Here is a 19,308-nt window from a genome sequence, read left to right on the forward strand (position 1 = left end):
AATGTTTAAGCAAGTCTTAATCCTAGGAGCCTAATGATCACAAGACAACCAATCATTTCGGGACAGGGCAGACAGGTAATCTAAATTCAGGACCTCTTGGAATCATGCATGTGGTGGGATGTGGTTCTTCTGTTTTGCCTAAACCATCTAACTCTGGCTAGGAGAATGGGAGATATAATCTGGTCTAGAGTGATTAGCCTGGCAAGGGTGGGTCAGGGTGCCAAGAATAGTTGAATTAAGGTGATAGATTCAATTTCCACAAAAATTGAATGAGTTAGGAAATCAAACAACATTTTGACAAGAAAACAGAGATAGAGTGTCAAAACAAGGTCCAATATATTCATAGATCTTGGTAATCATAAATTTAAGTCCAGACATTCCACAATTGTAGGCAAAATTTTAAAAATAATCCTCAGGATTGATTCAAGATTAGTGCTGGGTCGGCGAGTCTTGAGTGTGTGGGGAAAAGATCTTAATACTTGAAACAACCAATCAACCAATCAGTCCAAGAATTTTCAAACTCTAGATCATAGAAACTGATGGGTGAAATGGAGGTTTATTTAAGTAAAGCAAATCCCCAAACATGCAGCAGTGTGAAAATTTCTAACTAAAAGATACTAGAGAAGATGACTTTTTCAATAGCAAAATGAAATTAAGGTACATTTTCTCAACTTCAAAACTGTGCTAGGAAACTAATGAGACATACCCATAAAGCTAGGTTTATTTCATGACTCAATTTTACTTGTATTCATTATTTGATTATTACATATATTTTTAATTTATATCCTGCCTTATTCTAAAATAGATTTTAAATTGACTTGCAAAGACATCATAAAAAATAAAATGGAAGATCCTAAGTCTAGGTGCAGGAAAAGATGAGCAAACAAGAGTTAGGACAGTTTGAGCTAAAAAGGTGTTTTATAGATGATAGATAGATAGATAGATAGACCGATCCAGACACTTCTGTAGATGAATATCTTATATCTTAGCTCTAGGCTTTCTAGCAAATATCTCAGAAATTTTATAATTCATGTACTTCACCATATTCATAAGATAAAAGTAAAATTATTTGCCCTATAGCACTATAGTTAAACTAAGGCTCAAAATGAATTTCTCACAAGAGTCTTCAAGTAGATATGAATAATGTAAAAAACAATATGCTCAACAGACATGATAAGAAATGTGTTGCTGGATTTTAAATATAAAATACCTTTATTCTGTAGAGGACTAACATTAATCATGAAAGTGATACTATTCAAACAGAATTGGTATGACCCAAACAAGCAGAGTGTATGTTAATACTGTCCTACTTTCCATTTTCTCTGAAGGATATGACATTTCTCCTTAGGGATAATTAATGGGGAAAAGATGATATATTTTCCTGTCACACTTTTTTGAGCTCCCAATAATAAGTTTTCTATGACTGGAACACCTTACCTTTACTGCCAGTTAAAATATAGGTAATTTGAAGTATTTACTGTACCATGTAAAATTTGATGTCAAACCTACCTGATGTTGTCTTATATTCTTGAATAATAAAAAGTATTTGGGGGCTCATCCAAGTTTGGGGAGTTTGAAGGTTTTACATGCTTGGAGCCTTATTTATACAAATATATTTTTTAAAATCTCATTTTTCTAAGTTAAAAAAATTGTGAACATGTGAACACATTGCTGGAATCTCACACAGGACACTGGAGATCTGTCCCCAATTATACTAAAACTCCTCTTCACATTGTTATCTTCAGAAACACTTTCTGCTGCCTTTGTTGTGATGAAGTTGGGGGGAATCAGAGGAGAAGGAAATGGTTGAAAAAGTCATTTAGTTATTTTAATATTGGTGTCAAAAGTTGCAGACATTAGATAAAAACTAATAAAAGAAAGAAAGAAAGAAAAACCTGAATAAACTATGGACTTTAGTGAATGATAATATATCAACACTAAATTATTAATGGTTAGAAAATTACCATACTAAGGTAAGTGTTAATAACAGAGGAAACTGTTTTCGGGAAAAGGTAAAAATAAAAATATAGGCTCAATTTTACTGTAAATCAACAACTGTTCTAAAAATATAGCCTATTAATAAAAATATTAAACTTGTGCTAGATAATAAAAAGATAAATTAAATTTAAAATGCTGAAGTATTTGAATAGATATTTCCCTAAAGATGTACAAAAGGCTATTAAGCATGTGAAAATGTACCCAACATTAGTTAGGGTGATGCAGAATAAAATCACAATGACATACCTGAACTTCACATTCACCAGAATGCTTATAACAAATGAGATAATATTATAGTGACTTTTACCTGTCTATTTGACTATGTCAGGGATGCCCAGATATTCCATTGAACATTATTTCTGTGAAGGTTTTTCTGGGTGAGGTTTACATTTGAATCAATGGACTTATTAAAGTAGGTCACACTACCAAATGTGAGTGGTCATAATCCAATCCACTGATGTCATGAATGAATCAAAGGCAGAGGAAGTTGGAATTTGCCTCTTTTCTCCTGCCTCACTGTTGAGCTGGGACATCACATCTCATCTTCTCCCACCTTTGGACCTGGATTTACATCATGAGCTCCTCTAAAGGTACTCATGGTCTTAGGAATTGGACTAAATTATACCACAAGCTTTCCTGGACCTCTAGTTTGCATGGGATTTTTCAGCACTCATAACTATGGGAACAATTTCCTCTTAATTTCCTTTTATATTCCTTGGTTCTGTTTCTCTAGAAAGCCCTAATACAGACAGTAACACGTGTCAACATGGATGTAGAAAAATTGGAATTCACATTCATTGCAGGTGGAAAAGTATTATAAATTGGTACAGCTACTTTGGAAAACTGTTTGGCAGTTTAAAAATAGAGCTGCCATATAATCTAGCAAGTCTAATCTTAAACTTCCAACCAAGAGGCAAGAGAACATACATCCACACAAAAACATGTATATAAATGTTCACAGCAACATTATTCTTAATAGCTAAAAATTGGAAATAACTCAAATGTCCATTTACTGATAAACTGATAAATACAGTGATATATGTCTATACAGTGGAATACTATTTGGCAATAGAAAGATGGTATTGTATGATTCTCTCTTTATATGAAATATACAAAATAAGAATATCTATCAGGAAAGAAATTAGTGGTTGCCTATGACTGATGAAGATGAAAGAGTGTGTTAGGGAAGTACTGCTAAATTATGGTGATGATTCCATCATTCTGTAAACATACTTAAAATCATTCAACTGTACACCTCAGTAGGTGAACTTTATCCTATGTAAAGTATATATCAGTGAAGATGTCACAGAAAGGTAATTGTAAATGTTTCCTTTCAGATCGAAATATGGCTGGAACTAGTGAAGACCATAGGATCAATACATGCTTAGCAAATTGTCCCTTTCTCTATTTCCCCGAGAATTCATGAGGCCAAAACTTTTGCAGAAATTGTATCTGACTCTTCTGATGGTGTGTGTTGCCCTGAATCCTCTCTTAGCATATCCTTTAACTCTAATCAGGAGTATCAATGGTTTGGGGATTCCCTGGTGATCCAGTGGTTAGGACTCCATGCTTTCACTGCCGAGAGCCCAGGTTCAATCCCTGGTTGGAGAACTAAGATCCTGCAAGCCTCCTGGCCAAAAAAAAAAAAAAAAAAGAAAGAATATCAGTGGTTCAAGAGAGTTTCTGCAAGACTTATTTCAGAGACATAAACCTTCCCTAGAGTTCATCAGAAAGTTACATTTTTTCCCCTCTTAGAAAGAGAGAGAAACAAACAAACTAAGGCAAACAAACCCCAACAATGACTGTTAAGTATATGTTCAAGTAAATAATTAAACTACACCATGCCATTCATCTTTTTTAACATTATTGCAAAAGATGGAACATTAAAAACTTGCTAAATTCCCTTGAGAATCTTCTATTCAAAAATTTTGTGTGATGTAGTTACTGGAGAGCAGTTGACCTGTCTGGAAGAAGGGAGTGAATCCCTGACTGTGTGTCCTTACCGTTAACTATATCTGCTCAAAGACTAAATATAAAAGCATCCACTGATCCCCTATAGAAAAAAAAAACATGTACTTATAAGAAAAACACTCTGTTGCACTCCCCACACCAAAGTTGGGCTAGATTCAAGGGTATAGAACATAAAGAGCCAGTTTTAAGAAAACACTATAAAACTGATTGTGCAAGCAACTATATATTTAAAATGAGAAAAGAAATCAAAACGTACTAAAAGTTTAAAAGGGTCACAAATTAAAAAGCTAGGAAAAAATAGCATATTTGTATTAATTAACAGCCTTATATGCTTCTATAACACTTTTACTGTAGTAATTTTGGCTGCATGTTCTGATCACCCTCTAATATGAAAATGTTTTATGATATTTTCTTTAAGAGAAAGAGAAAATACTTCATTCTTTTCTTTAGTATACTAGATACATTTTTTATTATTATATTACTGATCATTTAGAAAAATAGCTTTGGGCTTCATAGTAAATTTTTATGATGTCATACAACTTTTTAGAATTGTTGTTAAACGGGGAAATTCCTATCAAAATATTTTTTGGTATATGAACTGTAAGATTTCAAGGTGTTTCAAAATTTTTTCTTCAGTGACTAATCTTCAGTATTCACTCATTAACTACTTAGTCTTTAATATTTTATGGAAAAGACATTTTATTACTTTATGTTACCTCCACTGGTGTTGGTCTTATATGTCAAATGAACAATTCATTTAAATTTTTGATATATTTTCTTATGATTAATTCCTTCATATGAATGGATTCACAAAACCCAAACCTTATTTGTTAATTATTTTTGGAATTTGTCTCTTATTCTTAGTGAATTATTATATTTAATATTATCAAATTTCTGTGACAATTTACTTCATAATATCAAAATGTTTTCTATTAATTACACTAATTATACTTATTATTATTTCACATTTCATTTATTTCCAATCCGAATTTTTCCTCAGTTCTTCAATAAACAAATATTAATCCAACAAAAAGGTCTCCTTTCATAAGTGTCCAAACTAGGCATCTGTTATTCCTCCTGTTTTATAATAACATTCCAAAATGTCTTTTAGAATTGCAATTGAATGACATATTTAAGCCATATCAACTTTTAAAATAAACTTTAGCATTTTATTTGTGTTTGTGTTTCACTTCTCAGGTTTTGAAAATATGTTTTAGAATGCTTAAAATGGTTTTATTCTCATATTAAAAAGCCTGAACAGCTTTATAGTGGGCAGATAATCTTATTACACTTAAAAAAAAATACATACTGACAGCTAGATGAACTTGAAACAAGAATACATAAAAAATTGCAAGGTAACAAAAGCCAACAAATTTAGATACTGTGAAGGTAGCTTTTTCTCTGATTACATTAAGAGAATAATCGGTATAAGCACATATTATACACATCCTGGGTTTCACAACTTTGTATGAGTGAGAAATCCAGGCCATAGAAGTGTTTCTGGAACATATTCTAACATTAAGAAAGTTGGCAATAACTTAAAAAGATATGGAAGTTACTCTGAACATAAATGAATAAGGTTAACTCCTAACCATGCCCCCAAATCATTTTCCAATAGTTGGATCTCCAGAATAACTATAGCCACTTCAAAAGTCACCCACAAGAGAGGAAGTGTGCAGACTGGAGACCAAAGTTGAAAGAGAAGGTATTCTTAAACAATTGTGGTTAAAATCTTTACTTTTGCATATTTTGTAAAAATGTGCTTATGTAAATCCATTGTTAGGATCACTTAGCCACAAAGTGAACAAGCTTCAGGTGGTGAAAAGTCAAGAACAATAAGACATAGAGAAAAGGGAGAAATCATATAAAAAAAGACTGAAATGAATGTGATCAAAATAAGTATATTTAACTAATATTTTTAGTAGGGATTAAAGATTATTGGAGTAAACTTTGAATAGTGTCTAGGATTCTTCGTATCCTGAACATTTTCTTACTGTGTTTAGAAAATTTCACATTAGGTGAAATCTAGAGAAAGAGGTTATACCTGACATTAGCAGCCAAGAATACATGTATTCGAATTTTATTGCTGATCTATATTAGTTTTCTAAAGCTGCATAACAAATTACTAAAAATTTAGTGCCCTAAAACAATATACATTTATTACCTCACAGTATATGTAGGTAAAGAATCCAGGCACAGCTTAGTTGGTCCTTTGCTTAGGGTCACACCTGGTTGCAATAAATTTGTCAACTGGGCTTCATTCTTATCTGGAGGCTCAAATGGAAAATAATCTGTTTCCAGATTCACTCATGTTTTTGGGAAAATTCATTTCATTGTGGCCCTGTGACTGTGACCCTCAGCATCTAAAGGTCAACTGCAGATTCTTGCCATGTGACCCTCTCCATAGGCAGTTCGTAGTGTACAGGGTTACTTCTTCCAGACCAGCAGGAGACTCTATTCTGCTAGCACAGGCTTTTGTATGGTGTAAGTCTTAATCATGTGTGTGATGTCCCATTACCTTTGCCATATTCTATTGTTAGAAGCAGGTCACTGTTCCCAGCCACACTCAAGAGGAGAGAATTATACAACGTGCACCACCAGGGGAAGGAAATACCAAGGAATATCTTAGAATTCCTCATACCACAGTATGGAGATTATATTGATTCACAGTGATTTTGTGTTCTTTAAAAAATTATCTGATAATAGCAGGCACTATACAGATAGCTGCTGATGTCAAGTAAATTCTGATTAAGTTTGAGGGGACAAAAATCAAGTTTGGGAAACATTTGACATCCATTCATCAAAACAGAAAATTTTTATGAGTACCTCACCACATATGTTCTTATTTTACTTTTGGCTTTAATAAAATGTTTATTTTTATTTATTAATGCCACTCTTATAGGACAGCAGCAAAAATGCAGTGTTCTTCTTGAGTAACTTCACCAAGCCAAGTTGATATTTGAAAGAAAAGACTCTGGCTCTTCCACTAAGAGAGAGAATCTGTAAATAATATTAGTTGTAAGAATCTGTCAATACTTCATTGCCATTTTTCCTTGAAGAAATCAAAATCTAAAGAGAATATAGAGTTTATTTAAGAAATGCACTGTGTATTATGGAAACAAAGCTAAGTTTAACAACTAATTCTGCTCATATGTGTCCTGGAAGTTTTCAAAAAGAGGTGAAATTTAGACTGAATTGTTAGGATTGGATAAATGGAGAAAAGGGGATGGGGAAGTAGCACAGAAAAAAGAATCAGCATGTGCAAAGGTTAATAGATTGAAAGAAAATGGCTTACTTGAGGTATATTGAAGAGTTAGTCAGGTTTATGTTTAGGAATCAGAAGAGAGGAGCAGAGTAATGTCCAACTAGATAGGGAACAGTTCAAGAAAAAGCATGCATTTTCAGCTAAACAGTAGTACTTGATACTTTAGGCAACGGAATTTGTTCTAAGTGGTGGCTGGATAATAATATCTATATACTCAAAAAGCAATTCACTAGCATGGGAAGAATATCTGAGAAGAGATGGATTTGAAAAATAGGGAAAAAGTGATTGATAGTAATAAGTATTTATACTTCTGAGAAAGTTCATTATTTAAAAAGATAAAATTAAAAAGGTCATCATTGCCTGATATCTGAGGAATTCCTTAGCGATATTACGGAAGTGATGGATTAAAGTGAATAGTTGATAAAGCAGACTCTAAAATTATAACCGGGAAGATGAGAAGTAAAAGGAAGAACAGTTTCCTGCATGCAAGGGGTAATTTAATATAATCAATGTATGTTCTTAGCCACGTCTAACAAATTAATGCTGGAATTTCCATTAATTAACATTAGGAATTTTAAGGCAAGTTTCCATGAATTTCTGTATTGCATCTACCAGAGATAATATATGTCAGGAATTCAGTTTCCAGATAATGAAGGAGTTGTTTTTATTTTTTTTTTTAAAGTCAGTGGTAGTTGGGATAAAGAAGAAGAGTAACTATGGATAACATTTAGTTGAAGAATAATTATTTGACTATGTAGAGTAAGTAGGAGGGAAACATTGAAGATAAGCCTTATGTTTCTAGCTTAAGCAGATCAGCTAAGGTTATGACCTTAACAGACATAGCATACAAAAGAGGACAAGAAAATGTGGTGGGCTACTACTGCTGGTACTTAGAAAAATATATCTAAAAGATTCAAATCAAAAGAGAAAACTCTCAGTTGCAAATTGGAGAAAGAATGAGATGCAGTGCTATGGTCTAAAATGAATCTGTTAAAATCAGTTATTTTTCTTATTTTATTCATTCAACTTTCAAAAATTAACTTTGCAAGGGTGAAAGCATCTTTTACCTGTAAAAAAAATTATATTGTTTTATAACCTTAGTGGGTTAAATGAAGAAAAAGTGGGAGTGATTACATAGAAGTGAACAAGAGCATTGAAACATCTATGAAAGCTCAGATCTTCAAGTGGCTATACACACTTCTCTACAACAAACATTTTAACAAGTGAATCCTTTAGAATGTAAATAATGTGGAGATTACATGATATAGTCTGTTTTGGCTTTCTGTTGCTGTGTGACAAAACTCCCTAACATTCAGTGGCTTAAAGCAGGTGACGGCAACCTATGTCCATGGGCCAAACCCTGCCCAGGGTTCTTTAGTATTCAGCCCATGGGTGAAGAGTGGCTTTTACATTTTCTAAAGGATTGTAGAATTTTTTAAAAAGTTTGAAAACGATTGCATGTGGCTCATATATATACCTTTACATAAATATTTGCTGACAACTGGCCTAAAATAATCACAAGTCTTTGTCATGATTTTCCAGTTCAGACAGGGCTGGACAGGGATGACTTCTCACTGCTTGCAAGGTTTTGCCTGGAGTGTTCAAAATGGCTTCAGTCATGTGACCAGCAGTTGATTCTTGACCTTGGCAGGGAGCTCAGCTGGAGCTGCCAGCTGGAAAACCTGGTGACTGGGAATTCATTTGCAGTTGTCAGTTGAGAGCGTTTGTATATCTGGAATCCTCTCTTTGTGTGATCTTTTAGGGCCTCTTCATGTTGTTGCTTGAGCTTCCTTACAGCATGGTGTTTGAGTTTTAAAAAAGGAGCCTTCTAAGAGAGCTGACAGCAGAAGATTCAAATCTCTAAAGATCCAACCTCAGATGTTACAGAGCATCCCTTTAGATCCTTTCTGTTAATTGAATGCCATCACATTACCAGACATCTTCAGGGGAAAGGGAAATAGAAACCACATATTGATGGAAGAAATGGCAAAGGATATCCCTCTTTAATTTACCAGATAGTCCTCAGAATAAAGCTATTATTAGAAACTCTCAATAAAGTAGAACTTCACAAAATTTAATAAATAAAGATGTAATTTAGTTTTGATGAGAAGAGTCAGAATACGCAAGGATAATTTGAATTTTATGCTGTTAGGTAAGTATTTCTAAACCCTCAAACTTTCTCCATTTTTCTGGCTCTAAACAAAGAGTAAAAAACTAACACAGTCCTTTGTATTTACAAAATAATTTGTTTCAACAACTTCTCCATTTATTCATTTTTTCTTATTAAATCTAATGCAGAGGTTAAACTGCAATATTTGGAATTATATATATATAATTTTATATTAACATACTAGAGAGGTAATTCTATCAAGATTTGATGTGACTTTTGTGAGTTAAAGTATGTTAAGGGTGTATATTAGTTCAGGAATTAGTACAGATTAATAAATAGAAGTTCAAAAAAAATACCATCATTTTGTAGTACAGGTTACAGAGATTATCATGTGAGAGAAAATTAATGAGGACAATTAAAGATTTTGTAAAAATTAAGGTTTTAAAATTAATTTAACAAGTTAATTAATTTGTTAAATGTCTCTAGCAAATAAATATTTGTATTTTATAGACTTCTGCTTTTCTTTAAAATATGTAATTTCTCTATCTATTAATAGAAGTGGTGATAAATTTGTGGAAAGAATATTTGGATATTTTCTTTGTTAAGTTCATTACCAGAAGTCATTAAGAAAGTTGTTAGTAAATTATGTTTGTGCTGGACCTTAAACTAAGGAAAAAAAAGTCATTTAATCAAATTATTCTTTTTCTGATAACATGACCAGTTTTAGGTTTGTATGAAGTTATAATTCCTATTTCTATAGTTGTGAATTAAAACTCATTTTTAATAATACAGTTTACTTAAAAGCATGCATTGCAAATAACACACACACACACACACATATCTCCAGATGTAAGTGTGCCTATGTGCAAAATAATAAAATGTCACATACAGAGTATTAATACATGTTTCTTATTATGATTCAATGGAGAGAAATTTACTGGTTTGCATGGTAACAAATTAGCCTGCCACAGTTTCATAAATGCTGACATAGATTCAAGACTCCTGGGTCACAGACAAAGGACTTTATTATTATATTAGAGCAAACACTATGAGCTTCATATTTACATTGTTTTTCATACACCAGAAATCCAATGGAGGCAGATCAGGTGGGTCTAGGTGGATGCTGAAAATGTTGCGATTTGCATCACAGCTGAGAAACCTGAGTTTAGGAAACACCAAACTTTTATAATGAGATGCCAGTAAACTTGCCCAAGCTTTGCCTAGTGGGAAGACATTATCTTTATTAAACTTTAACACACCTGCCTTCTGCTCTGGAGAGAGACACTCTCTCTGTCTTAGAAGGCTATTCCTTATGCAAACATCCTTAAAAAGATAGTCTAGAAAAAGGCTATCAGTGTCCCTGGCCACCTGATATGCAGAAATACAAAAGACCCACTGAGAATTGTCTTCCAACATAGATTTTAGTCCTCTTACTCTTCAGTTTAAAACATGAAGTGTGTGTGTTAGTGCAAATAAATACGTCATACAATCATTTAGTTTTCTAAAAGAGCATGAGGATTTGATGAATAGCAACAGCACTATAAATCATTAATTTAAAAGCAATCCTTGATATTGAACTTTCCACATTAATTTTTTATGTTAGCCTGATTACCATAGAAATGTAATTTTGGAATATCTGTCTCTATTCTAGGTCACTATCATTTTTTAAAAAAACCTTCCTTTATTAGCAGAATACCTTAAAACTCAATGGAATTTTTTGTTGTGGGTTGTGGGTTCATGAGCTGGAAGTATGTTGACTCTGAATATTTGACTTGGAAGCTCTTTATGGAAATTAGGTTGCCAACAGTAATGTACTAGATCATGATTTGCAGGCAATTCAACCTAATAGTCACATAGGCCAATTGAACTGCTGATTAGTGAATAAATACATACTTTTCTTACATTTTGTTTCAATCTCTCTGTGGAATATGTGCTCAAGCAAAAAGAAAATTAACTGAGAGCTTGGAGAACATTTATATGATTCTACATCTTTTAAGAGTAGTGTGACTTGGGGCTTCCCTGGTGGCGCAGTGGTTGAGAATCTGCCTGCTAATGCAGGGGACATGGGTTCGAGCCCTGGTCTGGGAAGATCCCACATGCCGCGGAGCAACTAGGCCCGTGAGCCACAACTACTGGACCTGCACGTCTGGAGCCTGTGCTCCGCAGCAAGAGGTGCCGCGATAGTGAGAGGCCAGCGCACCGCGATGAAGAATGGCCCCCGCTTGCCACAATTAGAGAAAGCTCTTGCACGGAAATGAAGACCCAACACAGCCAAAAGTAAAAAAAAAAAAAAAAAAAAAGAGTAGTGTGACCATATAATTTATTATTCAAACCAAAATCATTTTGAGAATGAATGAGGATGCTATTAATCTTTAACACCATGACAACATATATAAATCTGGATTTTATTAGATCAGCCAGGATGTATAGCCATCTTTCTTAAAATCCCCAAATTTTATCATCATCTGTAAGATTTGTTTTTTTGTCTCTAAAGGATCTCACAGACATTATATATCAATGGATATTCAGTTCTTATTAAAGAAGCCTGGAAATGACAAACATTTCAAACGATGTCACATCTTCAGTGTGTTTTGGAGTATTAGGCAGATTCAACGTTTTCTTATTTCTCCCTATCCAAGCTCACATAAGTTCTTTTTTAATATTCATAGCTTACATCATGAAGTTCCATATTTACTGTTCATTTTTCTGCACCAAGCACTGTGCTGTGAACTTTCCATCAATTATTTTATTTAATCCTCACTCCATTCTGTCCTAGATGTTCCAATATTCTCACCATTTTATAGGTGAAGAAACTAAGCCTATGGAGCCTGTGATATGTGCAAATTCCCACAGTCTATATGGGGTGGAGCCAGGTTTTGAACCGAGCCAATCTGACTCTACAATCTGTGTTTATAACAGCTATACCATTTGTGATTATACATGGCCTTAATATCAGCAGGTTAACTCTGTTCTTCAGCCATGTATTTGATTTGAGATGGATAATCAGGGAGAAGCACTAACAATTTTAGTATATGATTACTGGATGATGGGGAAATGGTTGGCCATTTAAATCTGTTCATTTTGCACAAAACAAGTAGTGACAAAAGATGACCTATTCATGGATACTGATGAGCCAAAGTGAGCTGGAATAACTGAATTTTTTGATTCCTTTGCTTTAACCAAAACACAGTTTCCCAGATTTCTGAAATACAGATCCCATTACTCAGGTTTACCAGCTGAACCATATTTTGCTAGTGAATGTAGAAAATTTAGCCAGTGATGAATGGATAAATTCTACCCCTGGGGAAGATAAAAGTGAAATTCTCTTGAAATCACCCATAAGCTTCCTGCCCCATCATTATGCTGATTTATACCTTAATCTGCTAGATGAGACTATAAAATGAAGATGTGAACTTACAAAACTGAGTCAGTTAAAGAAGAATGTTATGCATATACCTCCTTGTTCATTAAGAATGTGTCTAGAGAGTTAGTCTTTTATTCAGCCTTCAAACAGTTGAAAAGAAGTCACAACAAAACCCAGTCCAGATGGGCTAACAGTCTATGACAAGAGTACCAACATAGGCATCAATAGAAAAAAAACAAAACAAAACACTGATCATGAGGACCTCCTACATGGGGCAGGTGGGTGCAGAATGAGTGGTAAAAAGAAAATGATTCTTCCTTATAGTCTCAAATTAAGGTCTGTTCAAATTAGGTCCATTAAAAATGCACTCTGCTTCACTGGGACGTATCACTCTGAGCTCCACATCTGGACAACTATGTAGAAACCTAGACTGGAAACTAAAATATTATGATTCTGACATAAGAGCGACTTGAAGTCACTAAGTCTAACTAAAGAGCAAGTAGATCCACTGGGTCTGACTGTACTTCCTCAGAGACATCCCTATTAGTACAAACACATTTGTAGCCGGAAGGGGATCAGAACAAACACGTTTATGGTACAGCTTTTACTCAGTCTTATTAAAGACCCTTCTCTTACTATTATCCCTTAAATCAGACCCTCACTTTTAACCTTTCCCTCAATAGTCCATAACCCAAAACAATCTGTACCACTCTTTTTTCCCCATGACCTTTATCAGGTATAAATGTAGCATTTAACTGTGATTCAGTGTTGTCTATTATTCCAGTGAAAAGTCTCATCTGAGGCAAGGATGGAACTTGTATATATAAAGGGGGTGATGACAGAGTGTGCCCACTGAAGGGGATCAGAGTCTTGGATGAAAAAGCTACTCAGCAATTACAAAGTTGCATATTAAGTGCTGCAATCATGTTCTGCATAGGATTGAGGGAACAGATGTGGAAGATTTCCCATGAGTGACAATATTTAAGCTGAATTTGGAAGGTGGTTTTGGGTGATACATATAGAACTGGGGAAACTCACTTTCTTAAAAGGCATTAGCATATATAAGATACAAATGCATGATACTAGAATATAAGTTGTGTAACATAGTAGGGATGTCTTTTATTTACTCAAGCATAGAAAATTGTCTGACATGAAGTAGGCATTTGAGTAATATTTGTTGAATAAATGACAGAATATGGTGAATTTGAGCAACTGCAACTGCAATTAGTTTGATACTGCTGAAGAAGAGAGATCTGGGACAAGAGCTAGCTCTGCTGTTTTTAGGTAGCAGTACAGTCTTAGAAGTCAGGGGATGACGGTGCACAGAAAAGGCCAGATAAATATCCAGGGCTGTGTTTTGCTACTGGTTGCCTCTCTCTAAATTGACAACTACATTTGGCTGTACAGAATAGAGGTGAAAAGTTAAAGACAAAGAAATTAAGACAAAAAACTTCCTCCGCTCTATGATTCATCAGATCTGGGAAATTTTCTGTGTCCTCAGTGCCTAGGGAAATTGTTCAAGTTTGGAGGAATCTATTAAGAAACCGGGACAGTTTCACAATTTTAATTCTGTTATTTCCCTGCCTTATCTTTATTGGGATTACAAGGAAACAATGGAGCTGTAGGGCTCTTCATTATTTAATATGTATTTTCCCTCTAATTTAAATAATGAAGTGTCAAATGTGCCATAGCAAGCTATGTGAATTTCATTCTTAAATTGATGATGAACCATAGAATGATTTTAGGCAGAGGTTTGGTATATTTAATTTTATGTTCAAGGACAGTGAATCTAACTACAGAGCAACTGTGAATTTGAGGAGAATCTATATAGAAGAAATAGAGGAAAGTGCATTCATGCATTTATTAGCTCATCCTTGAACAGAGATGTATTGAATACTAAATGTTTGTGATTATCTGTCTAGCCACAGGCATACAGGGGAAAACAGGGGAAAACAAGGCAAATTCAAGCTCTGTCCTTATGAGGTTTATGTTCAACAAGGAAAGAGTAATACTGAACTAGTGAGATTAAGTCTGATGAATGCTAAAACAAATGGAAATAAAGTATACAGTGAGAGTGAGACAGCATAACATAAGGACCCATCTGAAGATATAAAATAAGTGGACAGTAAGCTGTAGATTTCAGTAGAAGTTAAGTAGGTGGAAGAGAAAAAGAGTGTCCCAGGCAAAGGGTAGAGCATAAAAGAAGACCTTAAGAAGAAATATGAAGAGTAATGACTTAATTAGAGTTTTAGAGGGGGGAAATAGTGAGGAATGAGACTGGAAAAATAGGTTAGGAAGAATGTAATTTTTTTTTTCTGAAGTCAAAGAAATACTATTGAAGATAAAGAGGAAAAGTGAATGAATGTAGACAAGCTGTTAAAAGCTTGGACTAGGTTAGATAATGAAGTGATGGAAAAGAAGATGGTAAAGAATTTTGAGATATTTTGGTGTTAGAACCAACAGGAATGGAAATTGGTGATTGAAATGAGAGAATATTTTTTAATTTTAACTTTTAAGTCTGCATTTGTGTGGCTCTAGAAAGTATTTCTGGGTTAGCCTTTTCACACTTTTCATACTTGGGGATATTGTATAGACTATTCTATAAGAAGATATATTATAGTTCATATATAATAGAATATATTATAGGAATATTAATATATATATATTTCCTTGTATTTAGGTTATTTTGTCTATGTGTATATATGTGTGTGTATGTGTGTGTATATATATACAGAGAGACAGAGACAGAGAGAGATATTTTAAGAAGTTGATTAGAGCGATTACACAGTCAAGCAAGTTAATATATGTATTGCAGCCAGCAGGCTGGAGATTCAGGTAGGATTTGAAGTCATCTTAAATTTAAAGGCTATAAATTCATACAGAATTTCTATTTTGCAGTCTGTACACAAAATTTCTTTTTCTTTGGGAAACCTCCTTGGTTTGCATGATGTCCATGTATATTATGGAGAGCAATCTTTACTCAGTCAACTGATTGCCAATGTTATCTACAGCTACACAATACCTTTACAGCAACATCTAGACAGGTGTTTGACCAAAAAAAACAAAACAAAACTGGGTGCCATAATCTAGCCAAGTTGACACAAAAAATTACCCATCAAAGGGTACATCATGGTAGAGGAAAGAAAGAGGTTATCTTAGTTTAAAGAGGCTAAGAGTGAGTGTTTGGAGGAGAGAGTGGTCAAAATTGTAAAATAATCCTCAATAATTCAAGTACTGAAAGGCAGCTTCTGAATTTTTTCGTGTTAGTGAGCAATACTAAGATCTTAGAGAACCAGGATAAAAAGCCTGATATAATACACCAGCTATGCAGCTGGACAGATTTGAGAGAGTTATTTGGTAGCATCCATAGGCCTTTACAGGTTGATTGAGGCTGGTGGTGGAGACAAAAATATCCAGGATAATCCCCAGAATTAACCTTGGTGATGGGGGTGAATGTCATTCACTAAGCATCAAATGCAGGAGGTAGACAGATGTGGGAAGATGGCAGTTCAATCATGTGTTCTGTTTGAAATATATCAAATTGTACCTACTTGTGGGATATGTAGTAGAGGACAGCCAGCTTTGGAAATTAATTAGTTTAGACAGAGATTTTTTAGAGTAAAAAAGAGAAAGGGAGAAAGATATTTTCTGGGAACAACAAGCATTAAAGAGTGAGTAAGGAAAGGATCAAGGAAAGTGGAGATAAGGTGATGAAAATCCTTTTTTTCCCCTCTGTGCTGCCATACTGTGCTAGGATTTTACAGGTACTTGATATATTCAGACCCACTTTGTGGGGTAGATATACATCTATATCAGTGTATAAATTGAGCCTCTGAAAAAGCAATCAATTTGTTCAAACTGGTTAAAGATAAAGATTAAAAGAAAAATTTTCCATGCACTAATTGCTAGATTCTAAAGAACTCAACAATTTCAAGAAATGGGTTGTGATAGGCAGAGTAATGGCCTTCCCTCTGTTGTCCACACTATTATTTCCAGAACCTATAAATGTATTACATTAAATGACAAGATTACCTGTAAATGTATTACATTAAATGACAAGATTAACTTTGCATATGGAATGATGTTTACCTTAATATAGAAGATTATCTTGGATTATGTGGATGAGTCCAATACAAGTAATCTCATGGGCTCATAAACATGGAAGCAGAATGCAGAAGAGTCAGTAAGAGAAACACAGGATGGCAGAGATAAGAGAGATTGGAAGATGAGAATTCAACACACCACTGTGCGTTTGAAGATGAAAAAGGGGGTCACAAACCAAGAAATATGGGTGCCTTCTGAGGCTGTGAAGAGCTCTCCCTTGACAGTTAGCAAAGAAATAAAATCTGAATAGAGCCTTCAGGAAAGAATGCAGCCCTGCCATCAACTAAATTTTAGCTGGGTGATGCTGTGTCAGAACTATGAGGTCATAAATATTATACATTGTTTTAAGCTGCTAAGTGGTAATTTGTTAGGCAGAACATATAGAACACTAATATATTTATATTTAGTTTATTTTTTACATAATATGTTATGCATATGATATACTAAATGATAGAAATAGGAAAATATTAATTAAAATACAAGTGCTAGCACATTTTTGGCAATCATCCTGCTCCTATATTGCTTGTACTATGTGTAATGATGAAAAATGCATGATAATACAACATTTTCTGAGTATAATCCATATTTAATTTTTTAATAGAAATACAATTGAATGAAAAGAATATAAAATTCTGTTTGTTCTAAAGTTTTATAAAAACCACCAAACTACAGTCTTGATAATCAGTATAGCATAATCATTTACGGTGTATAGTTTATCATGTCTAGGAATTCACTATCATGAAATAGTACAGCCAATTCCATTTTCTAGAAGTAAAAAGTTTTCGTTTTACCCCCCCAGGGTTCTTGAGCCAATTCAGCCAAATGTAGATTGAAATGAATTTCTGATCCTCAGATTCTTAGACCTATGATACCAAAATCATGTCCTATGTATAATTTGTTGAACTTTTTTCTTTTTTTTTCATTTTCTATACTTTATATTATTTATATCATACTTGTTCAAAGTAGAGAATACTGGTTATTTTTTATTAGGGAAATAAATCATTGCTGAGAAGAAGTTGGTGTACAGATACTTAGCTCATTTTAGTCCATTTGTCTGGAATTATACTGTGAAACTGAAGTGTGTGAAGACAGATTAGTTGAAGTTGGTCTTCATTGTAATATTCATAGGACAAGAAATGACACCAAATATTAATATTTAAGGCTCAGTTGTTTGCACTGCAGGCTATGAAGTCAGCATGATTTAGTTTTTACTTTATTTTTAAAATTACTAACAATTTCACACCATTTAAAACGTGTTTCACTAGTTTGTGGAGGCAATGGCCCTATTATTCCTATTCTTTACAAATTCTAGTTTACATATTTCTCTTTTTGTCAGGAGGATTTTTTTTTTTCTTTTGCGGTACGCGGACCTGTCACTGTTGTGGCCTCTCCCATTGCGGAGCACAGGCTCTGGACGCGCAGGCTCAGTGGCTGTGGCTCGATATTTCTCTTTTTGATCTTATACTTTCAATGATTCATTCCTTCTAGGCAGAAAAACAAAAACTATCAAAATAACCCTATCTTTTGCTTCTTTTAGTTTGTACAAAGCAAGACACGAGAAATTAATTTATTTAAATAATATCTTTCTCACTCACTAACACAAAGTTAAATAAAATTCTGGCTTTCCAGAACAGGCATAAAAATTTCCTTTTTATTCCTGCCCATAATCTCTCTAACTCTACCAAACATAACCTTATTGGATCCTTTGTTCAGAGCAGGTTTACAAATAATTTTGTGAATTATAATTGATGTATTAATCTGTTATGTTTTCTGAGGTTATAATAAAGATTATAGGATATGATTTCTCTCTCAAACAATTTGCCCTCAAGATCAAATGAAAAGAGAAATATGTAAAATACATTTGTAATCTTGGATGATATATGGTCACAGATTTTATTAGAAAGATAGACCTTGTGTAGCCAAGAATTTATAATGGTTTTTAAACCTAAGCAAAATAAAATTTTAATTGTAAACTAAATGAAGAAAACCACTGGATCTTTATCAGCAAAATTACTGACTGGATCTAGTCCTAAGTTGATGTTCTGATGACATATAAGCAAACCTTTACTGCAGCATTTATCATAAGACATTGAAATGTCCTGTGTCTGTCTCTCTGATGTGGATTCTGTAGGTCACATTTGTATTTTTCCTCTTTGGATTCCTGGTATTTAGCATAAAGCTAGTCTCATATTGTGTTCGCAATACATATTTTTGCAAAGCCTCATACTAAGCTAGGCAAAGGGTTAAGGTGGAATTTGAACCACAAGGTTAACAGGATCTTGGAGATGCTTCATGAAGCTTTAGATCATGAGCAGGTTGTTGTACAATACACACACACACAATGGTGTACTTTCATTGTCTGGGATTCATGGATCTCTAGGTGAAGTGCCCTTTGCAAATTGTGGAATTCTGACCATTGCACTAGGGATTTCTGGCTCAGTCCCACATTCACACAGAAAAAAATAAACTCCTGCACTCACGCTTTCTCTCCAAACC

This window comes from Monodon monoceros, unplaced genomic scaffold (assembly GCF_005190385.1).
Source record: "Monodon monoceros isolate NGI ecotype Baffin Bay Population unplaced genomic scaffold, NGI_Narwhal_1 Super_Scaffold_12, whole genome shotgun sequence".
NCBI lineage: Eukaryota > Metazoa > Chordata > Mammalia > Artiodactyla > Monodontidae > Monodon > Monodon monoceros.